The following is a 27,634-nucleotide window of genomic DNA, read 5'->3' on the forward strand; positions in this document are numbered from 1 at the left end:
CCACGAAAGCAATAATGAAGAAAGGGATACGTGGATTCCTAGCTAAGAAGGAATGTACAAGCTCTTGGTGCTAAGGGACAGCAAGATTCCAGCATATAAGACAATTTTTTAAAAAAAGAGACAGCAAGGAGGTCAGATTCTTTTTGGTAATTTTAAAAATAGTATTTTTTTAACTTTGACATTTTTGTTGTCCTTAAGCCAAATGTGCCCATGACTTTTTTATTTACAAACACAAATTATTGAGAAATGTATTTATACCTTTCCTGGCTGCAAATCAGGACTTGAGGAGACTGACAGACACATAGAGCATCTGACGAGATCAAGGCAACCAAACGCGAGGCAATAGAAGGCAGGTCAGGTAGGCACAGTGGGAATCCTGAGCGAGGCGTGGCCCCTTACAAGGCGCCCAGGGCACATGGTCCTCGGGAAGTGGCCACTCACTCGGAGCAGCCCTGCGTGGCTGGTGGACAGTGGCCTCCGCAAGAACGTGGCTGATGGACAGTGACCTCCTCAGGAATGTCTTCCCCTCCCTATAGGAGGCCCTCCTTGTCTTCCCATCCCTACAGGAGGCGCTCCCAACACCTTCACTCAGAACCTACCCTGGGCCGCCACCGAGAACCAGGGGGCTGCAAATGCAAGAGTCAAGAAGCAGAAAGGACAGCCTCAGCCCTCCTGGAGCTTCCTGTCCAGGACGGAGACAGGTCACGAGTGTGTCAGGGAGTGGACACTCCCGTGTGACTGCCACATGCCCAAAGAGGACAGGAAGCAGCGAGGGGAACCACGGACTCACAGACAACCACAGGAGAGGGAGGCTGGTGGGGGTTATCTGGGGAGGTATGTCCCAGGGACTGGCAACCCTGTGGGCCTGGGTAGAAGGAGGGAGGGAGGCTGTAGACCGTGATGCCAGGGAAGTGGGGGTGGGGCTGGGGCTGGGGCTTGGGCGGGACCCCAGCTTCTGACCCTAAGCCATCCAAGGCCCCTGAAGGTCTTGGGCCCCAAGGAAGGAGCCCTGACTCACTGGGAAGGGTTGAGAATGGGCTGTACGGGCCAGGTCCAGATGCAGCAGGGAGGCCGGAGGAGTAGGGTGCCTCATGCAAGTGTGGGAGGCGCTGCCTGTCATGGGGTCTTGGCCACCAAGATGATGAGAAATGGCTAGGTTGAGTGTCCTTTGACGTTTTGAGTAGAGGGTGCTGAGCTTAAATCATGAATCTTGGAGCACTGCTCTGGTTCTGGGGCATCCAGGGGGAGGTAAGACGCCGTGCTGGGGCATGGAGGGGAGGTAAGATGCCATGCTGGGGCATCAAGGGGAGGTAACATGTGCTCAGAGGCTGCGCTGGGCTTCACCAGCAGCTGGTCAGAAAAGGCTGCCCTTCTTTGGGGCTTGTTAGCACCCCTGAAAGAAAGAAAAATGACATGACAATAAAAAGGGCAAAGCAAACCAAGTTAGAAATCAACATGCCTCCCAAAACTGTGCCTCTTTTCACCAAATGGAAACATGAGACCAGCAGGGGAGCCCCCGGGTGCTGGCCCTGTCGTCTCTGCCGAGCCAAGCACCAGAGTCGGCTGCGTGTCCACAGCCATGACTGTTCTCCGACGAGAGAAGAACAGAGGCCTTGGAGGAATCCTCAGAGTGATCCTGAGGAACCTCAGAAGTTGGGAAATTCTGCCACTGCCATCCAGTTTTGCCCCTGTACACACTGCGGCCCCATTAATCCGTGTGGCGTCCCCAGATCAGCCACAGCCAGCACAAGTACGTGGCGACTTGGCCGTGGGCACATTCATGCAGATGAAATGGGAATTTAACAACGTCTCAGGGCGAATGCCTGTTGTCCTTTTTTTTAAGTGTGTCACATGATCGCGCTGTGTGACATCGCAAATCTCCATCTCGGCTTTGTTGGCCTCTATGCATGAATAATTTTCCCAGTGCTTGTTTTTAGTGCAGCCAGAAAAAGAGCGCATTACCGGCCGCAATCTCTTGTTGTCCGCGATCAGCATTCTGTGGGTCTGAGCTGGCTTACAACGGTGTAAAGACCCCAGTGGCATGTGTTATAATATATGAGCCATTGTCCCCCTGAAGAACGCACGAAAGAAAGGGCATTGTTCTACCAGGGAGCAATTCAGCGGGTTTTTCCCAGAGACTCTTGGGTCAACTTTTTATAGGCCTATTTGATTTTCAAATTCTTCCTTATGCTCTTTCCTCTCCGCGCGCATAGTGTCCAAACTTGTCTACATTCACTTCCCATGTTCCGTGCATGGTAGATGGCCTTTAAAAAGAGTATCTCAAATAAGTCTTTATTCGTGTTTTGTTGGGTCTCACTCTGTGTTTTCATGAACTCCGGCCCCAGCCATGGCAACTGCAAGAAAAATGTTAACAATGATTGACAGGATTAGAAAAGCCTCCGTCCCTATCCGCATTTCAAACACTTTGGGAACAATGGTGTTTGGTGTGATTGAATTAATGAGATACCACGGGCTGTCAAAAGAGCACACAGACTTTACATAAACCTGATTATCTTTGCATGGCAGAAACGGAAAAAAAAATATAGGGGAGAGTGCAGTTTGGCTTTCACGCCTACCTCCAAAGGAGCTTGGAAGGCCGGGCCTGCTCCGTCAGAGGGGCCGCTCAGCTGGCCGGGCCTCCCTCCGTCGGCATACATCAGCCATGGTACTTAACAAGTCTATTCAGGAAACCAGGCCCCAAACAGCCTTCTTTCACAACTCAGCACCTCTGTGGGTTTTTTTTTTTTTTTTTTTTTAATTTTCCTTGGGAGCCATTGTTCAAGAACACATTTCAACAATTAGACCTGAGCCTGCGGCCCCTGCCTTGTCCTCACCCTGCAAAGAGGCCGAAGCCTGGGTCCCCACCATCACAGTGTTTAAAGGTCGGGCCTAGCCGGTGCAGACGTTAAGCCCTGGAAGACACCAGCAGGAACCCTGTTTATGGATGGGCGTCGCCTCTGATGATCAGGAGTGGTGCCTGAAGGCCTTGGCTGAGCTTTGTGTTGTATTGGGGAAATGAGGATGAGCCTCTAAAAGTGATTCAGTTTCTTATGGAGAGCAGAGCGACCATCTCCCTTCTGGAAACCTTCCACTGAGAGAGCACGTGAACCGGGGCTTGCAAAGTTTCCTATGAAAAGCCCCCAGAGCTGAGAGCAGGTAAATAATCCCATCTCATCATTTACAGATATTGCTTAGGCACCCGCAAAGGACCAGCAACTCAGCTGGGGGAGACCTGCAAGGCTTGGAAAGAACGGTGGCTCCTGGATCTGCACCTCACCGCCTGTGCTGGCACCATCTTAAGAGAAAAGCTCACTTGAAGTCACAAATGAAGCAAGTGAGCAAAGGGATACAGGAGACTGTCTTTCAGCCCCAGCACAGTCCCTGAGCACCTTTGCTTCTGCAGCTGCCAGTGTGCTCACAATCACGGAGCGACGTCTGAGAGCAGCCACGCCAGTTGAGATCACCGAGCGACGTCTGAGAGCAGCCACGCCAGCTGAGAAGGCCACGCTGCTCCACTCTAGAGGAGTAAACACCATGCAAAGTGGAGTGAGGATGGACCAGGGAACAGAGCGGCATCTGCAAAACTAGGGCGGATCTCAGCTGTGCCCACCACATGCTGCTGGTCACCTTTCCTGCAGAGGCAAGAACCCAAGCCGTCTTTCCAGTCACAGAACAGTTCCACAGACACTTCGCTGGCCAGCGCCTCTATTTTATCCTCAGTCCACCAATTAAAAGTGACAGGTGCACACACACAGGGGAGGAGGTGCAGCTTGGGTCTTTGGACATGGCCCCTCTTTCCAGAGTGAACTTGGGGCTGCTGGAGCCTCGGTCCCTGCGGATGGGCAGCTGGAACCCCCGTGGCCCCAGCACAGCTCTGGAGAAGTGCATGTTCCAGGATTCACATCTGCACCTGTGTGTGAAGCTCCTCTCCCCACTCCCTTTCAGAGCCTAAGAACAGACTGGGGACTCTGAATTCATCCTTGGCATGACACCCGACAGCAGAGCCTGCTCCCGGCCCAGCCAGCAGATGTCCCTGTTTCACACAGGGTCCTGGGTCTGGCCACCATCCTCCCCGGCCGGCAGCATCACAGGTCTGCTAACCTGCTGGACCGGGCAAGGGGGAAGGCCGCTTCTGCTCTTTCTCACGCAGAGGGGAGGGTGGGCAGTGCTGCAGAATATTTCTGGAGGAGTCAATTGCTCCACTTAAAAACACGATTTGGAAAGTCCTCTGGTTTCAGGGAGATTGAGACTAAGACCTGACCCCAAATTAAACTACAAATGCTTCTCCTGCCCCGAGGAGCCGAGAATCTGGGATTCTCTCATTGAGTTCCTGATCAGGAAATGTACAAAGTGACAGCAGCGATGCTGCCAGTGGAAAGAGAAACGGGAATTTGTTGGGTATTGTATTTAAATTTTTACCTGCTTGGTAAAGTTACATTCAACACCGATAAAAAGGAACTACACTCATACAGAAACTAAGTCCATACAGGAGCTACTATATCCATGTAGGAACTATACTCATATAGGAAATATATCCATATAGGAACTACTATGTCCATATGGAAATGATACCCATCTAAGAAATATATCCATATAGGAACAATAACCATATAGGAAAGATACCCATAGAGGAACTATATCCATACAAAAATGATACTCATACAGGAACAATATCCATATAAAAACGATACCCACACAGGAACAATATCCATATAAAAATGATACCCACACAGGAGCTATATACATATAGGAACAATATCTGTAAAGGAACTGTATCCATATAGGAATGATATCCATACAGGAACTATGTCCATATAGGAACAATACCCAAACAAAAGCTATATCCATATAGGAACAATACCCATACAGGAACTGTATCCATACAGGAACGATACCCTTAGAGAAACTAGATCCCCATACAGAAACGATAGCCATACAAAATCTATATCCACATAGGAACAATATCCATATGGGAACTATATTCATATAGGAACGATACCCGTACAGGAACCATATTGATATATGAACAATACCCATAGAGGAACTATATCCATATAGGAATGATATTCATACAGGAACTATAGCCATATAGGAATGATACTCATACATAAACTATATCCATGTAGGAACAATACCCATAGAGAAACTATATCGATATAAGAAAGATACCCATACAGGAACTATATCCATATAGGAATGATACCCGTACAGGAATTGTATCTATACAGGAACTATACCCTTAGAGGAACTCTATTTATACAGGATGATGCCCATACAGGAACTATATCCATATAGAAACGATACCCAGATAGGAACTATATCCATATAGGAACAATACCCATACAGGAACTACATCTACACAGCAATGATACCCATAGAGGAACTATACCCATGTAGGAACCCTACACATACAGGAACTGTATCCATACAGGATGATACCCATACAGGAATTACATCCATACAGGAACTATACTCCTAGAGGAACTATATCCCTATACAAGAACAATACTCATATAGGAACTATATCCATATAGGAATGATATCCATACAGGAACTATATTTATGTAGGAATGATATGCATACAAGAACTATATCCATATAGGAATGAGACCCATACAGGAACTGTATCTATAAAGGAACAATACCCATACAAGAACTATATCCATATAGGACTGATACCCATACAGGAACTATATCTATACAGGAACTATATCCATACAGGAACTATACCCATACAGGAACTATATCCATACAGGAACTATATCCATAGACGAACTATATCCATACAGGAACTATACCCATACAGGAACTATATCCATACGGGAACTGTACCCATACGGGAACTGTACCCATACGGGAACTGTACCCATGCAGGAACTATATCCATGCGGGAACTATATCCATAGAGGAACTATATCCATAGAGGAACTATACCCATACAGGAACTATATCCATAGAGGAACTATATCCATACAGGAACTATACCCATACAGGAACTATATCCATAGAGGAACTGTACCCATACAGGAACTATACCCATACAGGAACTATATCCATAGAGGAACTATATCCATACAGGAACTATATCCATACAGGAACCATACCCATACAGGAACTATATCCATAGAGGAACTGTACCCATACACGAACTATACCCATATAGGAACTATATCCATACAGGAACTATACCCATACAGGAACTATACCCATACAGGAACTATATCCATAGAGGAACTATACCCATATAGGAACTATATCCATACAGGAACTATACCCATACAGGAACTATATCCATACAGGAACTATACCCATACAGGAACTGTACCCATACGGGAACCCTGTCACACAGGAAGGGAACTCTGTGTCATTAGTCAGTGGTATCTATTTGTTAGTCTTGTACTTTTATGTTTAAAAATGTTTAGTTTTTACTTTTAGGAAAAATGATTGTCTCATTATAAATAATAAAGCTTCTTACAGAAAATTTTTAAAAGTTATAGTATTTAAGTTCTATTTTAAAATTTCATAATTTAACAATTGTGAAATTGTTTAATGTAATAGGGTAAAATATACATTAGAATTTGCTTTCACACCTTTATTGTGATGAAAGCTCTCAGAAAATTATTTTATTTTTAAGGTCATAAGATATTGGTGTTGCTCACCTTTTATAGATTTGTAAGTTGAAAGCTTGGCAAACAGGTTTTATTAGTCTATATTGGGATCTCTTTATCTTAAAGTCATTTTAGACACTTCTAGGCATTTGAGCTCCCAGAGACATGTCTGACTAGCGGTACAGCCTCAAAAACTTAATGTTGTTATTGAAATAATGTGGTTTCAGAATTTGGAACAAAAAATGTCCTTGAGATAAGACCCCTCACTCCAGTATTACCAAATGAATCTGCTAGGGCTTTTATAACTGTAGCTAATGTTTGCTGAGTGATTTAAAGCAAGCACGTTCCAATAAAATAGTATTTGTTACTAAAGAACTGTTTTAAGAAAGGGATTGAGACGGCTCTTTTCTGTGGAGTTTTATGACACTGAGGCACAAATAATTTCCAGTGGGCACACAGGAGGTTTCGTGGAAAGAACTCTGGACTTAGGTCTCCTGAGGCCCCATTGTCACTGCCGGTTCCCCACAGTGGAGTTGCAGTGCTATTTACATGTGGCTGGTTCTTCCTGCTTCACACTACAGTTCCTTGGGTTGGTTACACTTAAAAAATACTTTTGATGACTATAAAGCCTTTAAACAGATATTTCAAAGACTGCTGTCAGCACATTGAACTCCCTTGTTAGTTCAGGTAAGGCCTCCCAGTGATGAGGTGGATATCAGTCCTACTTGGATATAGTTCCTGTAGGGGTATCATTCCTATATGGATATACTTCCTGTATGGGTATTGTTATGTGTACTCAATGTCTGTCTCTGGTCGTGAGAGAGAAAGCCTTCCTCAGGACTGGCTCTTGTCATCCACCTGTCCAGGGCGGCCTCTGCCTCTTCATGCTGCCCCTTGTCCACCAGGTACCTAAAGAGGCTGCTCCAACCGCCCTTCTGGTCCTCTGGTTTCTGGTCAGGTCTAGCCAGTGAGGAGGTGGAGAGGCTGGAGGGTGTGCAGAGAGAGGGAACATGTCCCTCCCCCAGTGAGGAGGTGGAGAGGCTGGAGGGTGTGCAGAGAGAGGCCACGTGTCCCTCCCCCAGTGAGGAGGTGGAGAGGCTGGAGGATGTGCAGAGAGAGGCCACGTGTCCATCCTCCAGTGAGGAGGTGGAGAGGCTGGAGGATGTGCAGAGAGAGGGAACGTGTCCCTCCCCCAGTGAGGAGGTGGAGAGGCTGGAGGGTGTGCAGAGAGAGGGAACGTGTCCCTCCCCCAGTGAGGAGGTGGAGAGGCTGGAGGGTGTGCAGAGAGAGGGAACGTGTCCCTCCCCCAGTGAGGAGGTGGAGAGGCTGGAGGGTGTGCAGAGAGAGGGGCCACGCGTCTCTCCCCCAGTGAGGAGGTGGAGAGGCTGGAGGGTGTGCAGAGAGAGGGAACGTGTCCCTCCCGCAGTGAGGAGGTGGAGAGGCTGGAGGGTGTGCAGAGAGAGGGGCCCAGTGTCCCTCCCCCAGTGAGGAGGTGGAGAGGCTGGAGGGTGTGCAGAGAGAGGGGCCACGTGTCCCTCCTCCAGTGAGGAGGTGGAGAGGCTGGAGGGTGTGCAGAGAGAGGGGCCACGTGTCCCTCCCCCAGTGAGGAGGTGGAGAGGCTGGAGGGTGTGCAGAGAGAGGCCAGGTGTGCCGCCCCGACTCTTCCTGCAGGGGCGCCTTCCCTGCTCTGCTGAGGACTCTTCCTCCGGCCCTCGAGCCTTGGGTGGACGTGGATCCCTCCTAGGCCTGGCTTCCAGATGGGGCTTTTCCTATCTGAAGTGGTTTTCTGCCCTGCCCAAACCTGGAAGCAGGATCCGTGTAGTAAGCCCCCAACTCACTTGTGGGATGCCACCTGTTTTCTGCCAGGGCACTGTGGTATGGTCCAGTAGTCCCACTGTGTCCTCATAGGCAGCTCTGCAGTTGGGGGGGACCCAAACCGTGGGGGGTGGGCTGCTCCGACACAGGTTCCCCAGGGTAAGGGAGGGGGCTCCAGGATGGTGACATCCTGTCTCAACAGGTGTATGTTCTCACCTGCAGACTGTAGTGCGGGCCTTCCAGGCAGCCTCTTCCCTGGGGGCATTCCATAGCTCTTGTGTCTTACAAGAAAACACCCTGGTGGCAGGTCTGTACCCTGGAGCTGCCTGCCCCTCCCCAGGCTCAGGCTAGACTCTGCTGCAGACTTTGGGACCAGGAAGGGGAGGGGCCAGTCTCAGTGCAAAGGCTGACCTGAGGCAGCTGCCCTGGAAGGACCTGCAGCACCTCCTCAGGTGCTTCTAATGTGAGGCAAGTGAGACTGGACAGGTGGGTTGGGGACTGGGAGCTGAGATGCATGAGTGAGGGAGGGGGTCTTTTAGGGCCCCCGGGTTGGGTGGCCACAGGCTCCGTGAGGACAGCTTTCTCACTGCCATGCCTTGAAATCAATATAGATTGAAAACAGTTTGCATGAGAACTCACTGGGACTTGGGGGGATGGCAAGGGGGCTGTGTGGCTGAGTTAAAGCATGAGACGTGAAACGCCAGCATCACTCTCTCTCTCCAAAGAGATGGTGCTGCGCAATCCTTTTCCAAAGTGGCTCAATTCAGTAGGAAGTGGGTTCCTCAGCACAGATGTTTTGCTGTGTTTGGTGTGGCAAGCTTGGGGGCTTTTATGAGCATAGTGTGGCTTTGAGACGCCGAGGACTGGGTGAGGGCAAGGTCCCTGCAGAGCGACTCAGTGTCACAGTGAGGTGAGGCCCTGAGGCTCCCACAAGCTCACAGCACACAGGAAAAATGCTGGAAAAAGCATCAGGTGGTGTAGACATCAGACCCCAGAGGAGGTGGAGCTACCTACTCCTTGAAGATCAGTTCCCCATTTCTTAGTTAATAATCACACACTTGAATAATAAGAGAGAGATTAAGTAAAAAGGAGATCGATTGCAAAGTGAAGAAGTGGCCAGCGGTCCAGCCAGCCAGGTCTTCCTTCTTTCTCATGGGTGGTGAACACACCAGTGTCATCTGCAACCACCCAGCCGCTGAGGCTTCACGTACTCTGATGGGAAGACCCACCTCACCTCAGAACGCCTCAGTGCGCGTGTCCTGGGTCTGCCTAGAGGCTGGCGAGGGTGTTGTCACTCACACCCAGAACAAGTGCGGCTAGACACCATGTGCCCTCTCTCCTTCAGGAAAGAGGATAACACTCATCGGTTCCCTCAGTTATGTGGGCTTTGTTTCCAGTGGCGACAAAGAGTAGCTGCTGGTATAGAACGATGCATTTTAGGCAAACTATTTTAGGCAAACTTCAGATACAGTGGGACCACTTGATGTTGTTGTTGGTTTACAAAAATAATCATATCATCTGCTCCAAAGCACAGATGAAAAATCAACAGGCACTTTCAAAGGCCACTGACAGATTTTTGTTTTAGATTTTCACTAAGAAGTGTGTTCATTTTAATAACCCAAACCCCGCCCTGAGGTTGTCATATTGAAGTCGTTCCAGCCACATGCGGATGCTGCGGCTCTGAAGGGCCTTGGATTTACAGCTGAACAGAAGAAGAAGTCTCCCTCAGCAGCTACTTTCACTCTTTCGATTCCATTCTTTTGAAATTTCAGAGTTTTGGTTTTAGGTCTGATTTTTTCCCATGGGGAATACATGCTGGAAATGAATTTCTTTTCAACCTGGTTTTGGGAAGAACATTCTTTGAGCCACAGACAGTGTTCTCAGGTCACTGGAAATCATGAATAGATGTAATTATCACCAGCCGGACAAGGGCAGGAGAGTCTCAGTCAGCACAACACCGGGCAAGGCATGTTCTCGCACACGGCAGAGTTTGTAGAGACTCAGATGCACCCAGGTCAGCTGCTGCTCAGTTTCAGGTTGATGGGCGCTCATGGTAACGTCGGCAACCTCACCAGGCTTTTTATCTGGGGAGCACAGGCTGCTGCTGATGCTCTCTGCTACCTGTGATCTATCCACCTCCAGGAAGGAATGCAGCTGCTGATGTCAGGCCCTCCTGTGAATCCCAAGAGACCAAAGGGGAGGCAAGACGCCACCGGCTACCAGGTGTCCTCCTGGCCTCATCAATGGGGCATCCAGATCAGGGCTCCCTTTCATGATCGTGGGGGACCCTGAGGCTTTGTGGCTGGTGGCATAAATGTGTTCAGCTGTGGCCTCATGGTCTTCAGGCAGTTTTATATAAAGCCCGTGTTCAATTTCAAAGAGTCCCTCTTCTGCAATCAGCAAACCTCTCCTCCTCAGTCTTTGTCTATGTAATAAAGCCAAAGTGACTCCCTGTGTTGGCAGAGGTGGGCAGGTGGGAAGCGGCAGGGAAGGGGTTAAGCAGCGCGCTGCTGCAGTTTCTCAATCAGCTCCGGGAAGCCTCGGGCCAGTTCTGCTCATAAGGCTCTGCACAAATATTTCTTTTTCTACTAGAGGAATTCTAATTCTGCACACAGACCAGGGCCACTCAGATTATTACACATTATTAAAAATTAATTTAAAAAATGGTCTGGTTCTTGAAATGTGCTGTGGAGGTGTGTGTATCCAAATTTGAAATTACAGCAGCAAAAAGATTGAAGGGGATCTGTACGTGGTATGGGCAAAATGAGCCCTGGAAAATCGCTCCTTGCATTGGACAATCGGTAGTTTTTGGTTATAGTCTCTTTGCCACAGTGACTTTAAATGAGTGCACTGACCTTAACATACAAGTGTAGCAATGCCCACTTCTCTGCAGTTTTCTGGGAGTGTTAAAACAGCCAGGGGCCCGTTTGTGTCCTGGAATTCCAGGCTGGATGTTCAATGCCCTCGCGTTTTGACTGGAGGACGAGGTTTGCAGGCATTTGTGTGGACACATCACTGCCTGTTCAGTTTCCACAGCCCCTTCGCTGCTGATTTTACCTTTTGCCGAGAGGACAGCTGTGGGTCCTGCTAATAAAATGTAGGGAACCCCGAGCCCTGAGACTTTAGCACTGAGGGAAACAATAAGTTGAGATTGCTGGTTCTATTTTTCCACTTAAAAAGGTCAGTGCAATGGATTCGTCTAGTGAACGTCCCTGTATGTTCTGGGTGTGTACATACGTGTGCCTGTACATGCATACGACATTCTCATCTGCTTATTTAAGGGAATGAATGCCTTAGTCCCAGTTCAATTCAGTAAGAAATCAACTCCACACTTGCTCTACCTACACCATCCATGGATCCAAGGCTACCATCATTGGAGAGCCTCCTCCGTCCAGGTGCTTCCCGTGTGATATTCCCTGAAACCCTGTGGCAGCCCCCAGAGGCAGGGGAAGCTAACACATCACCCAATGCCACACAGGTGGGCAGGGGCCGGCTCTGCTTTCCTACCAGAGCGGTTTGAGCCTGAAGCCAGCTCCTGTGTGCGGTCCTGGTCCTTCCCTGCTGGGCCAAGATTCAGTTGCCTCTGTCCCCTTGGAAGGGTTCTCCAGTGTTTCTATGAGCACGCAGGTGAGGTAGGCTAAAAACTGAGTTTTAAACAAACAAACAACAAAAAAATCCCATCGATAGGGTTACACAACACAAATTATCATGCTCAAATTTCAGTGGGGAAGAATGGAGACATGGAAATTGAAAATCATTCTCATCATGATCAATGGCTTTGTTGACTTTCAGTAACATCACCTGTGCCACAATCGGCTGTCAGTCCTGCATCCTGTAGCCAGAACTGTGGACAGTGCATATTCTCATTAGCTCACCTGCCTCTTGTCAGCATATCTTACTCAGTGGTAGAGGTCAGTTTCTTCCTGGCCCAGAGTGCTTGGTCTGCAAAGACACACTCTTGACCTTCATGGAGGAAAAATTAGGACGTAGAGAGGGGTGAGTGGGTTCAGGTGTCCTTCAGAGGATGGCACATGTATCTCCTTCTGTAATTTCACAGGAAAATGGTGTGTCCAACAATATGTCTCCACAAGAGGGAGTGGGGCAATATTTCCTGGAACTTTTGTTTCTTCAGGGATCAGTCACAATCACACCACTGTCCAGGACCCCCATGGTACTAAGCACTGGTGATTTTTCCAAGAACACATGGCCTCCCAACTAGAAATGTGCAGTCAACATAGAGGTCACAGCTGGCTTTGTAGCCCATGCAGACCAGATCCTGAGATCCACCTGAGGTCCTCAGCACCTGCTTGGCAAGGGGCCCAGCAGAGCCATTGCTGTTCAGACTTTGCCAGCTGCATTTGTCACCCTTGCCCTTTCTATGGGGTCTTTGTGCTGATACTTTGTGCATTCGTTGGCTAAGGCTGCCATATCAAAGTCTGGGCAACTTAGACAACAGAAATTTATTGCTCACAGTGTGGAGGTGGGAATTTGAGGTCTAGGTACCAGCAAGTTTGGTTCCTTCTGAGGACCAGTGGGGAGACTCTGCTCCAGCCTCTCTCCTTGTCCTAGGGACAGCCGTTTTCTCTTTCAGCCTTCACATGGTCTCTCCTACATGCATGTCTTCATCCTAATTCTCTGTCCTAATTCTCTGTTCCAATGTGGACAACGGTCATATTCAGTTAGGACCCACCTTAGTGACCTAATTTAAATTTAATCACTTCTTTAAAAACTGTATTTCCCAAAATAGTCACATTCTGAGGTGCTAGGGGTTAGGTCTTCAACATATCAATTTTGAAGAGACAGATTTCATCCCCGAATATCCCAAATAATACTCTTCATAAGGCAGCTGTTACAGAGAAAGCTTAAATACACAAGCCAGGCCTTGGGCCTTGGTATCTCTCAAAGACTCAGTCAGAGAACACCAGGACATTTCCTTCCAAGTCCTCCTGGCTCTGATGGAATGTCAGGTGTCTGAAACTGCTTTCTTTGCTTCTTGTGACTCATCATAGTCAAAGCAAGAACAGTATATTTTCGTTGCATTTTAATCTGAGGTTAAACATGAGTAATGAGAGAAGGGAAGAAGGGATGAAGGAAGACTACAAGAAGGAGAAAAGGAAAGAAAAGAGGAGGGAAAGGAGGTAGGAAGGGAGGAAGGAAGGGAATGAAGGGCTATTGAATGCCTATTGGCTCCAGTGACATTCTAGGAGTTTTACTTCTGAGGACCTGTGATCTTTTTTAATCCCAATAACAACATTGTAAATTAGGTTATACTTTCACCGGTTTATAGATGAGAAAGCTGTACTCCAGAGAATGAAGTTCAGAAGGTCAGGAGATGCTGTGCAAGGCATACTGGACCTGTCTCTAGAAAAAGGACAGTATTCCCAACTTCAGCATCATTGGTTATCTATGAAGTGGCCTGGCCAATTGTCTGTCCATGGGAGGCTCTGACAAACTGCAGGTATAAGACAACTTAATTAATATCAATTCCTTCTTAGACAAATATCTGGATCCTAAAAGCATCTTTGTAAGCATCAGTTATTCACAAGGATCACTGCTGATGCTAGGTCAGCAGATGTAGACTGGGCTTTGAACAACACAGTGGCTGCCTTTCCACTGTTTCATCAACTCTTCCTCCAAGTCTTCAAGAGTCAGTTATATGAAGGACTCTGTGGTCATGGCTGATTCCAAGGATTTTTAAATCATACCTAATGATTAGTCAAGGTCTGAGAGTGGTGCTTGTGTTGTGCATATGAAGTCTAGTCAGGAGGACACAAGGACTTCAGATGAGAAGTGAGAGATGGAATAGCTCTTGTATGCAACTTTTCTGGCAAATTTGAGTTTAGGGTGGGTAATATTCATCCACCGATTGATTGATCTATCCATCCATCCATCCATCCATCCATCCATCCATCCATCCATTCACCCACTCATCCACCCACCCATCCACCCACCCATCTATCTGTCCATCCATGCATCCACATATCCATCCACACATTCATCCACCCATCCATTCACTCACCCATCTACCCACACATTCACCCATCTATGCATCCACCATCCATCCATCCACACATCCATCCATATATCCATTCACCCACACAGCTACCCATTCATCCATCCATCCACTCATCCGTCCACCTATCCATCCATTCACCTATCCACCCATCCATCCACCATCCATCCATTCATCCACCCACCCATCCATTCAACCTCCTTCCATTCATCCACCCACCCACCCATCCATTCACCCATCCTTCCACCCATTCATCCCTCTATCCATACACTCATCCATTCACCATCCACCCATCCATTCATTCACATGTCTATCCATCTAGCCACCCATCCATCCATCCATTCACCTATCCACCTATCCACCATCCATCCTTCCACCTACCCATCCATCCATTTATCCATTCATCCACTCACACATCCACTCATCCATCCACCCACCATCCATCCATCCATCCATCCATCCATGAATTCACACATCCACCCGCCCATCCATTCACCCACCGACCTGCCCCCCCATCCATTCATCTATTCATCCATCCATCTACTCATCTATCCACCCATCCATTCATCTACCCACCTATTCATCCATCTAGTCATCCAGTGAGTATTCATGGAGTACCTGCTCTCAACCACCCTGTTTCAGGACTGAGGATACATTGGTGAGCAAAACAAACATTTCATCTGTCTCGCCATGCCCTTTCCTCCAAGTTACCAAAGTTTAAAAATGCTGGAAACCCAAGTGCTTCCTCCTTACCAATGCCCCAGGTATGTTTCATGTTAAAATCTCACACACTAGGTATCAGCTAGAGGGGTAAGGTCAGGGTGTGGCTATACAGACAACCATGTGATAACTCACAACTCATGGAAAATCATCCTCCTTTTATGGAAATTCTTCTTCTGAGGCATCATTAAATTATTTTTCTCTAATTTTCCAATTCTTACTAATTTTCTGGAGTATTTTATAGCTTTTGATCTGTAAGTTGATTTACTTATAACCTTTAATACGTAAACAAACATTAGAATGATCTAATTTATAAATTAAAATTTTAAGTTTTATCCTGTTTGTAAGAGAAAATGTTTAAAATGTAAGACCAAATATATTTCCATGAGACAGAGCATTGGCAGGAAGGGGTGAAGGGTCCTCCTGCTGACCATCCCGCAGGGATTCGGCAGGAAGAGGGTGAAGCGTCCTCCCATGGGGATGCAGCCCAGCTGCTCAGCGCCAGCGGCTGTTGCTTGCATTTGTGTCTGAGTCTTGGGACCCTCTCATCGAAGCTCCCTCAAGAACTCCTGTCCCAGGCTGTGGCACCCTTGAGAGCATGTCAGGGAAGGGGCAGTCATGGTCCTTGTACAGTGACCAAGCCCTGGCTCCACAAGGGACTTGAGAAAAGGCCATTGGTCAATGACTTTGGCACCGCAGCAAACCTCAGACTCCAACTGTAGTTTCCATGTCACAACCTGGTTCCCTCCCACCTCCGTCATCCCCTTCACTGACCAAGTCCTTCCTGAGAGAGAAAGGCAGCCTCCAGGCCCAGAGGTTTCTTGATGTACTTCTAAGAAATGGATTCACAATGAGCAGTGATGACACATTCTTTTTGGGGGTGGCCAAAAGGTGCTGCAAGATCCCTGTTTGTCCTGAGGCCTAGTCCCAGGCATGGAGCTATTTGGAACATGGGGGGACTTGGTACCTGCCCCAGCTCAAGTGTCTTCACCTCTGGGACATCGTAAACCCTCAACTCACCGCAGAAGCCCCTGAGTCTGGTGGGACCCAGATGTGCTCCTGCCGCTCGTAGGTGAGGTAGCTCTGGGCTTAGATGTTGCTCTGTTTGCCCTTCTAAGGTGGATGCAGCATCCCAAGCTACTCAGAGGCATGGTCTGTGTACAGCACAATACACTGCTATGCACATAATATGTGATGTGATGTTTAATTTTGCAATAAAAATGTGACTTGGATCCAGAACTGAATGAAGTCTTCTCCTGCAAATGTGACAGATCTGCCATGGTCCCAGCAGGGGAGCAGAAGCAGCTTAAGGGGCTTCAACATAGGAAATTGGACGCAGGCAGCCGTGCGGCCGTAGCAGGGGGCAGGGGTTCGGGGACTGGCAGCTGTGTCGGCAAAACTAGCACTGAGAACTTCAACCTCATCACCCAGAGCTTCCTGGAAGCCACTGCCACCATTAGGACTTTGGGGAAGCTCCCGCCAGCCACAACCTGGCCTTCCCCAGAGGGCTTTGCTTGGCTCCTACCTCATGCAGCACCCTTCTCTCCTCCTGGGCTCCCCATTTCCTTCTGTGATGGAGAGGTGGCCTTGAGAGGCACTGAATTGGCATCAGAGACTCCTGATCACCAGGAGCCCTCTGTGAGACTTCAGGGAGGCCTTAGCATGTGGAAGCCCTGCTGTTTGCTGGTTTGGGGACCCCAGCCCTCTGCTGTCAGCGATGCCCTCTCTGGGGCAAGAGACCTTTGAATGTGCAGCCATTTGAGACGGTCACCTTTGGTGCCTAGAACTCTTCCGGAACTTCCTGGGCAGGCCCCTGGCGAGCTTCCCTCAAGCACCCCCCGTCACAGGCACTGTGGCTGACACACTGCTTTCTTCCAGAGAGAAGCTGAATAGTTAAGGACCAGAAGAGCTTCCAGGTGTTGGCAGGTTAAATGTACCAGTCAAAAATGTTAAATTTGGCCAGGCGGGGTGTCTCATGCCTCTAATCCCAGCATTTGGGAGGCCGAGGCGGGCGGATCACTAGGTCAGGAGATCAAGACCATCCTGGCTAACACGGTGAAACCCCGTCTCTACTAAAAATATGAAAAATTAGCTGGGCGTAGTGGTCGGGGGTGCCTGTAGTCCCAGCTACATGGGAGGCTGAGGCAGGAGAATGGCGTGAACCCAGGAGGTGGAGCTTGCAGTGAGCCGAGATCAGGCCACTGCACTCCAGCCTGGCCAACAGAGTGAGACTCTGTCTAAAAAAAATTGTTAAATTTATTAATCTTCAAATTGAGTCCCAGAGACAAGTGGGGATGGAGGTGGCTTTGCAGTCCTTGGCTACCCAGGCACTGGGGCTGGGAGGGATGCTCTGCATCCCATCCAGACAATTGGTTCTCCCAGCAGGTGTGGTTTTTGCTGTCTGCACAGCTCAGTCCCGTGCACCAGAGCTTCAAACGCCAACCAGAGTGCTTTGGCTGGAGCGGCGGGACCTGCGATGGCTCCTTAGCACCTTCCTCCTTCAGAGCCACTCGCTGGTGCTGGAGGCTCCTGCAACTCCTACCCAGCACGCTGCAGGAGTGAGCCCCAGGACCTGTGTTCCTGTTGCAGAACTCGACACACCAGGGCTGGCGGCAGCTCCAGGGTTAATTATCCACAGTCCCTGGAAGAAAGCAAACAGTCCATCCGGGGCGCTGGTTTGTAAAATGAATTTTCAATGTGTAGCCCACAGACGGCCATTGGTTGTGGTCAATAAATAAAAACAGTCCTGACTTTTATTGTCGCAGGGAGTAATTATAATTCGCAGGCCTGGACTCTTTGTGCTGCTGAATGCCTCGTTTGCGGTGTGCATGGGTGGACCCATTAACTTCGGGGCGCTCTTTCCATGGGAGCACTATCACTCATTGAGGACTGATCAATATTTCGTCTGCCCAGCATCTTGACTGAGGATGTCTGGACCCATTGTGGGCCTGGTGATAATGAGTCCTTTATTCAAGCCAGCTTGTAGGAACAAGAAGACAAAGAAAAGGGGAGAGAATGATAGCACATGCTCAGGAAAGGATTGTAAAGGTTATAAGCAGAGAACAAGAGGAAATCCATAGAATGGGTACCAAATTGGAGAAGAAGGTGCAGCGGCTTCTGAAGTCATAAAAAAAGAAGTAATAAAGTAAAGTAATAAAGAAAGAAGTAATAAAGAAAAGAAGAGAGGGGATATGTTCATAGATTTTTCCTTAACATGCACAAAATCTGTGAGTTTTAATGTCTTTTGAAACGCATGCTTTTGTAAAAGTTAACTTTATTAATCTTTGAGGGTTAACAGACAAGTATTTTTCTAATATTCTGAGTAATTTAAGGATTTGTCCTAAAAATAAGATCTTTGACCCACATCCACCCCTTAGACGAAGCCCAAAGATGGGACTTCTGGAAGGTTCCTGATTCCCTAATTCAAGCGTACTGCTTTCCCAGTGATTTCCACATCCCCTCTCTGCGGCCCCAGGTTCAGCAGTTGCTGCAGAACTGGATGAAAAGGCTTGAGGTCAGCACATTGTAGAGTGTTGACATTAAACATCTAAATCATGTGGCTGAGCACATGCTTAGGGCCGCCTCAGTCTTGCCACAGCCATCTGGCCACTTCCAAGTAGTCATGCTTTCCAGCACTCACGACTCACGTGTGCCGGGCTGTGTCCTAACAACCGGAAGGAAAGAGTCGTGCTGGGATGCCCACTTTACACGTTAGAAAAAGGAGGCTGGAGTCTGGGTGACTTGCCAAAGTCAGGACCCTGGTAGTGTTGGAGGCAGGGTTTGAATTGTTTGATTCTAGAACCCAGGTTTTAATAACACTGGCCATGCTGTCTTTAAGATCAGCATGTGAGTAATTCCAAAGGTTGTCTTTGTCCATGCCTGTGATCATCTTGTGGTGCGGGGCCGTCCTCCCTTCTAAATGAGCCCCTTCTGAGGGGTGGGTCTTCAGAGGAGAGGTACAGAAATACTCACTTCCTTGGGGCCTGGGATCTCCACTCCAGGGGCCCTAGAACACCTCTACTGCACTGGAGCATGGGCTCTGGGCCCTGCAGACTAGAGATACCGGCCCCAGTGGAAGAGCCTGGTGTTTTGGTCATGGTTTATTTTGCTTTAGCTCATAATGAGTGCAGATGCCAAGATACAGCAAAGCCCCCAGAAGATGCTGGGGCTTCTTCCTCCATCTGAACTCTCCGTGCAGCTGTGGATTCACATTTCCAGACCAGTGCTTCTAATGGACACACTGCAACTGCTCAAGGTGAATTGGAGAGAACGATTTAGTCCTCCACTGTCCACATCACACAACCCTGCATTTCTGAGCCTTCTATTTGGGCAGTGTTTACCTGTCCCTGCCTGGAGGAGAAGGCTTCCACCATGGTGGGTGTGCTCCCACTGGACTCAAGGCACAGTCCTTGTGGAGAGGGATTAGAAGGGAAATGAGGAAGGAGAAGAGAGAACAAAGATTCAGTGAGAAAACTAAATAATAACGAGGAGCAGGGACTGCAGGGTGGGTATGAAGCAGTGTCTGAGTGAGTCAGACCATGCTATGCCCACTGCAGTGGGGGACATGAAGACTTGACAACCCTAGATTTTAAATTATCTACATCCGTAAAACAACTTAATGTTAACAGCCAATGCCACCAATACAAAGATGCCATTTTAGCAAATGTGACAGATGAAAGGTTAATATGTTTAAAAGAAGTAGTTCTGACATATACACTTAAAAACTCACAAAAAGCAATAAAAAATGACCAAAAAAATTAACAGACAACTAACAAAAGAAGAGCAATATGCCAAAATATCTTTTTCATCTCCTTAGCAATGCAACAAATTGCAACTTAAATGCGATACTAGAACTTGCTCCTCAAAAAAAATGAAAGAGTTGCACAGCAGAGCCAGTTCTCGCCTGGGCTGGGTGGACAGCACACTGCGTGCGCTGCCCGGGGCATGAGGACCACGCACACCTGTCTGGGGGATGTGGAGACCTGGATATCAGAAGCCTGGAAGATGTGGAAAGTTGCTCATGCACTGGCTCTGGTTCTAGGGTAGAGCACCAGGAAATACACAAACAGGGACAGATGCAGGCAGAACCTTGTTTAGTGCTGTTTAAATTAAGTATGTCACAGGTAATTATTTCGTGATTTAAGAAGTAAACTTTAAAATGGATGTAAAACAAGGGTATCAATATCTCTGGATGAAAAGCAGAATAAGAGAACAGCCAGTGCCGGTGAGACTCATTGAGTCTGAGATTTGCTGAGATTTGCTGACGCTGCCGGAAGGGTCTGAATGAATGGGAAACAGCTCAGAGGCTGAAAGCAGACCCCACAGGTACGCAGTGAGGGAGCCGAGTTTCCTCCAGTGCTTGAACAAAAAGTGTTTACTTTGCCAGCGGACCTTGTCGCCAGAGTGGAGGAACGGCCTGGAAGCGCACTTGTGATCTCAGCAAACTGTTGAAATCTGTACTCGTCAAGGAAATGTATCCTTGCTAGAGGACGTGTGTTCATGTATAAAAGAAGTGGTTTGAAACGGAACATTGTTCTTGTTCACTCGTCTCTGATGTAACATCTGAATAGCCAAAAATTAAAAATTACTTAATGTCTGACATATAGTAACATTCTGTGATTATCTTAATTATGGCCTCAAAATACAATGTCATTTTCACAATCATAAACTCTATTCAAATATGGAACAATAGTGATAATAATATGCGATGGGATGAAACTCAAACTGTATAACCTTTAATATGCATTAAATAGAGAAATGCAAGCCAGGTGAGGTGGCTCACGCCTGTAATCCCAGCATTTAGGGAAGCCGAGGCAGGTGGATCACCTGAGGTTGGGAGTTCAAGACCAGCATGACCAACACGGAGAAACCCCGTCTCTACTAAAAATACAGAAATTAGCCTGGTGTGGTGGCAGGCGCCTGTAATCCCAGCTACTTGGGAGGCTGAGGCAGGAGGATGCTTGAATCCAGGAGGCAGAGGTTGCGGTGATCTGAGATCTTGCCATTGCACTCCAGCCTGGGCAACAAGAGGGAAACTCTATCTAAAAAAAAAAAAAAAAAATGTGATGCACAGCAAATGTCCCAGAAAGGAGCAGAGGACAGAGGCCAGGCAGGAGCCCTGCGAGAGGTGCCCCAGCTTCCGCCTGCAGGGTCTGACTTCCCAATCTGACCTGGGGGCCTACCTGCGAATCTCACTCTCTTCATGCAAAATGGGGATTAAAACAGGAGCTCCTGCCCAGAACTGTGGGAACCTCTGTCGCGACCCAGGTGGTCAATATCATAGCCCCTGTGGGCCACGTGGTCTCCATCACCAGCCTCAGCCCAGCCCTCACAGTGGGAAAGCAGCCATGGGCAGCCACAAAACAGATGAGGCGAATGTGATCCCAGAATTATTTATGGACAAAGAAATTATCGTTTCGAGTAATTCTCATATGTCATAAAATATTCAATTTTTGACTTTTAAAAAATATTTAAGAATGTAAAGACCACTCTTAGCTTAGGGGCTGTACAAAAACAGATAGGGGTTGAATTTGGCCCAAGCGTCATGGGTTTTGTTTTGTTTTAAAATAAATTTTACTGTGTATATCTAAGGTATACAACATAATGTTTTAAGATACGTAAAGATAGTAAAACGGTTACCATCCTGAAGCAAATGGACATGTCATCATCTCACATCATGTCACATAGTTACTTACTTGGCTTGTTGATCCCAGATAGGATATTGCCTAAAATTTATGTGAGTTGCTAAAATTACTGTAATTGTTAACTGAGAACAAAAAAAGAGAAAATATAGTGTAAACCTTAGTATCCTTTAATCATGGTTTATTTTTATTCCTTTCTTTATATTTTTCTGGATTTTCTGATTTTTCTAAATTAAATGTCACTGGTAGTCATTCCGTAATTTAAAAAGTAAACTTTAAAATGGATGTAAACAAGGGTATCACTATCTCTGGAAGAAAAGCAGAATAAGAGAACAGCCAGTGCTGGTGAGACTCATTGAGTCTGAGATTTGCTGATGCTGCCGGAAGGGTCTGAACGAATGGGAAACAGCTCAGAGGCTGAAAGTAGACCCTGCAGGTGCACAGCAAGGGAGCCGAGTTTCCTCCAGCACTTGAACAAAACGTGTGTACTCTGCCAGCGGACCTTGTCGCAGGAGTGGAGGAATGGCCTGGAAGCGCACTTGTGATTTCAGCAAACTGCTGAAATCTGTACTCCTTGAGGAAAAGTATCTCTGCTAAAGGACGCGTGTTCATGTATAAAAGAAGTGGCTTGAAATGGAACGTTGTGCTTGTTCTCGTGTCTCTGATTTAACATCTGAATATTCTAGCATGAGATTTCTTCTAATCTGTGCCATGATTAAGGAGCCATGCCGTCCTCTTATCATGTGTATTAGTCAGGGTTCTCCAGAGGGACAGAACTAATAGGATATATAATATAAATATAATATATATATACTATATATTATATAGTATAAATAAAATCCCATATATTATATAATATATAATGTAATAAAATACATAATATATAATATAATCCCATATATTTATATATAAATAAATATATTTATATTAATTATATATTTTATATATATAATATATAATATAAATATATTATATATGTTTATATATAAAGATATTTTTAATATATAAACATATATAAAACATATATAACATATATTTAAATATAAATATATATGGGATTTTATTAAGTATTAAATTACACTTTATATATATTTACACTTTATATATATTTTATATATAAAGTGTAAGTTAATACTTAATAAAATCCCATATATATTACATAATTATATATTATTATGTAATATATTTATATTACATAAATATATTAATATATTAATATATTTATATATTTATATAATATAATATATTTATATATAATATATTATATATATTATTTAAATATATTATATATTTATATATTTATATATTTATGTAATATATTTATATATTACATAATTATATATAATTATGTAATATATTTATATATTATATAATATATTATATAAATATAATATAATATATTATATTATTATATATAATATATTATATGATATAATATATTATATTATTATATATAATAAATTATATCATATAATATATTATATTATTATATATAATAAATTATATCATATAATATATTATATTATTATATATAATAAATTATATCATATAATATATTATATTATTATATATAATAAATTATATCATATATTTATATATTCTATATAATATATAAATATGTAATATATAAATATATAATATATAAATATATATAAATATTTTATATATAGTTATATATAATATTTATATATAGTTATATATTTATATATAACCATATATAAATATTATATATAACTATATATAAAATATTTATATATAACCATATATAAAATATTTATATATAACTATATATAAAATATTTATATATAACTATATAGAAATATTATATATAACTATATATAAAATATTTATATATAACTATATATAAATATTATATATAACTATATATAAATATTATATATAACTATATATAAAATATTTATATATAACTATATATAAAATATTTATATATAACTATATATAAAATATTTATATATAAAACTATATATAAATATTTATATATAAAACTATATATAAATATTTATATATAACTATATATAAAATATTTGTATAGAAATATTATATATAAATATATATAAAATATTATATATAAATATATATAAAAATATATAAAATATATATAATATTATGTATAAATATATATAAAATATTATATATAAATATATAATAGATAAATATATAAATGTATAAAGTATTTATATATAAATATATACAAATTTATATATAAATATATAATATATAGTATAAAAAATTATATATATTTATATATAAATATATATGGGATTTTATTATTAGCTTACACTTTCATAATGTCCCATAATAGGAAGTCTGCAGGCTGAGGAGCAAGGAGAGCCACTTCGAGTCGCAAAACTGAAGAACTTGGAGTCCAATGTTCGAGGGCAGGAAGCATCCCGCACGGGAGAAAGTTGTAGGCTGGGAGGCTAGGCCCATCCTGCCCTTTCACGGTTGTCTGCCTGCTTTATATTCACTGGAAGCTGATTAAATGGTGCCCATCAGATTAAGGGTGGATCTGCCTTTCCCAGTCCACTGACTCAAATGTTAATCTTCCTGGACAACACCCTCACAGACACACCCAGGATCAATACTTTGCATCCTTCAATCCATTCAAGTTGACACTCAGTATTAACCATCACATTAAGGTACCAATCATTTTTGAAAGAGAAGTTCAGAGAGGAATTAAAGTACTTTCCATATCCTCCCCTCCCCCCTGCCCACACACAATTTACTGGAAAGAAAAAGAGAATAACAGTTCTGGGAAGATGGGACAAGATATCCCTAAACCCAAAGTCCCCGTGGATGAGGACACCAGCAATGGTGGCCAGTCCTGTTGGGTACTCACCTCTGTGTGGAAGAAAGTGCAGGGGAGCAGCCCTGAATCCACTGAGCCTGGGGTGAGGAGACAGCCTGGGATCCAAGGGGTGTTTCCCAGAAAGCCTTGCAGCCACCCAGAGCGAGGCAGCAGGTGCAGGGGAGAGCTCTGTCCCCTCAGATGGAGGGCTGGCTGGAGTGCTGGCCAGGTCAGCCCTGAGGGCTTCCTCCCGGGCAGGGCCCCATGTGGAGGAGAAGCTGCTTTGATCTGACTGGACAGAGGGAGCAAGACAGAGACTCTGGAGGTGGAGGAAGAGGGTCCAGAGAAAAGGGAGCCGAGCAGAGCCGAGAATCTCAGGAAGCAGCAGCTGTTTTCATACAGTGAAAAACAGAACCCCAGGAAGAATTCCATGAAGACAGAAAAAATACCTGGAGCCATACCAATTCCTCAAGTTCAGGAAACTTAACTCACATGGAAACCAGCAATGAAAGAGCACCCAGATCAAGCCCCACACAAAGCTTTAGCTAGAAAAGAACAGAAGAACATCCCTGCAATAACAGAAGAGCACACAGATCCATCCTCCACTGGGCTCATTCTAAATAAGCTAAAAAAAGAGACACAAAATAGGAAAACAAACCACCAATAACAAATATCAGAATCAGGAAGACACAAAAATGAGGTAAAAGAACCAGAAAGTAATTGGAAGAAAACCATCAAAAACAAATAATGAAATAAAAATTTAAATGAGCAAACAAAAAGATAGAATAAAAAATTTACAAATAAAAAAAGAAGAGACGAAAAGATTTGAAAATGACAAATACTCAAGAAAAGCAATGAAATTTTGACATATTAATAATTGGCATCCCTAGACAGAAAAATCAAAATAAAAAGAAACAGAAGAAATACTAAAAACTATACTTCAAGAAAACTTTCCTGAAATTAAAAGAAAGGGGAAGACTTGAAACTTCATATTGAGAGAGCACAGCATATGTCTGAGAATATAAACGCGAATGGCCAAAGTCAAGAGATTTTAGTAAATTTCCTGGCCTTAAAAAAAGAAGGGAAGGAAGGAAGGGAGGGAGGGAGGGAGGAAGGGAAGGAGAGAGGGAAGGGAAGGAGGAAGAAAGGGAGGGAGAGAGAGACGGGAAGGAGGAAGAAAGGGAGGGAGGGAGGAAGGAAGAAAGGAAGGGAGGAAGGGAGGAAGGGCGGGAGGGAGAAAGGTAGGCATTTTTTGAGGTCCAGGCAAAAATAACAAGTGATTTGTAAAGAGAGAAAGTGATAATTGTCATTTTTTTCCAACAACACATTATGCCAGAAGTAAATGGAGTAACTTAGTTGTTATGTTTAAGAAAATATGAACCAATGATTTTATAGCCAGAGAAAGGTTCTGTTAGTTACCTATTGTCTGTCATCAACATGTAAATCTCTGAGGGAATATCACTGCTATGGTCCTTTCTGAGAAGTCAGGAATTGGTTCTGCTAGAGAATCCTGTGTTTCTGCTGGGTTTTCAATCTGCTCCCCCCTCATATCTTTGTGACTTTATGGGTAAGTAATATTGGTCCTTGTCTTTGACAAGCATTTCAAATATTGCTTTCTCAACTAGTTTGAATTTGTTTATAATGGTTATAGGTATTTTTTTTTCTTTTGGACACCCAGAAGTTTTTGGTTTAATTTGCTTTTTTCTGGAGAAGGCAACAAATATGCTGTGAATATAGACGAGGAAAGCTTTCCAAATTTCCAATATAAGTAGCTCTTCTTTGTGGCTGCCACATTAACATATGGACCAGTCTGTGGCTTCCCCTGATCCAGAGAAGTTTTTATTGCTGTCTGGGCTGCTAGGTCTCCTTAGAGGCTTCCAAAGTTGCATTTTGCTCTCATTTCCTAGAATGTGTTACCTCTCACCTCCTCGGAGGCTTCCCAAGCTTCTCTCTCCTCTTCCTACAGAAACCCCTGCCCTGATTACTGTCATGTGCTCAGGCATGGGCCTTCCTTTTCTGAAGGTTTCCAAGATCCATCACCTGCTCCCCAATCCACAACACATGCACCCTTCTGGGTGCTCCCTGTTCTGTCCCATGACAACCCATCTACTGCCAAGACTTGCTGTCCTCTGCCTCTGGAAGCCTTTACCTGCATCGTGGACTGTGCAGCTTCTCCTCCTCTCTTCCCAAGGCCCACTGGACGTGTAATTTGTGAGCATTTCTTCCTAATGTTTTGCTTTTTTGTTGGTGTTTTTTCTAGAAAAGAGAAGCAGCATTCAGAACAAAGATGCTGTCATGTTCCAATCAGAACCTACTCCAAAGTCTTCATTTGCTTGTTTTCAGTTTGAAATATATTTCCCATTTTGCTGTAAATTTATTTTTGACATTGGCTATTTGGAAGTGCATTTTTCACTTTAACACTTGTGAAGATAATATTCTAACTATTGTTTTGTTATTAACTTCTACCAGGATTTCATCATGGTTGTATCACATACGTAATATGATTTCATTCCTTTGAAATTTGTTGACACTTCTTTATGGCCCAGGATTTCATCAATTTTGTTAAATCTACTTGAAAAGAAAGTATCTCGTGTAGCGTTCCATATGTTTCCATTAATTAAATGTTTTAATTGTATTTTTCAACTCTTTTACATAGTAAATATTTGGCTGTTGGTTCTATTAACTACTGCAAATGGAGTGATGGTTATCAAAATGTTCTAGTATGTGTGTGGATCCATGCATTCTTCATAAAGTTTTGCTAGTTTTTGCATCACAGTTTTTGAGATCATGTTATTTGGTACATATTAATTACAACGGTTATAATTTCCTGATAAATTTACTTTTATCATTCTGAAATGACCTTTATATTTGGTAATGCTTGTTTCCATAGAGCTTGTGACGGATGTTACAGTTAACATGGTTTTTATTTTATTTATTTATTTATTTATTTTTTGAGATGGAGTCTTGCTCTGTCACCCAGGCTGGAGTGCAGTGCCGCGATCTCAGCTCACTGCAACCTTCACCTCCC

The 27,634-nt window shown here is 44.5% G+C and overlaps 1 long non-coding RNA gene across 1 annotated transcript in view; it reads right to left on the reverse strand.

Moving 5' to 3' along the window:
- Positions 1–345: 345 nt before the first annotated feature.
- Positions 346–27,634, reverse strand: part of LOC129059319 (uncharacterized) — a 57,869-nt gene continuing 30,580 nt past the window's right edge. The window contains exon 3 of the long non-coding RNA XR_008525109.2: positions 346–2,354. This is a non-coding gene — a long non-coding RNA (uncharacterized LOC129059319). The remainder of the gene's footprint in view (positions 2,355–27,634) is intronic.

This window comes from Pongo abelii, chromosome 4 (assembly GCF_028885655.2).
Source record: "Pongo abelii isolate AG06213 chromosome 4, NHGRI_mPonAbe1-v2.0_pri, whole genome shotgun sequence".
Lineage (NCBI taxonomy): Eukaryota > Metazoa > Chordata > Mammalia > Primates > Hominidae > Pongo > Pongo abelii.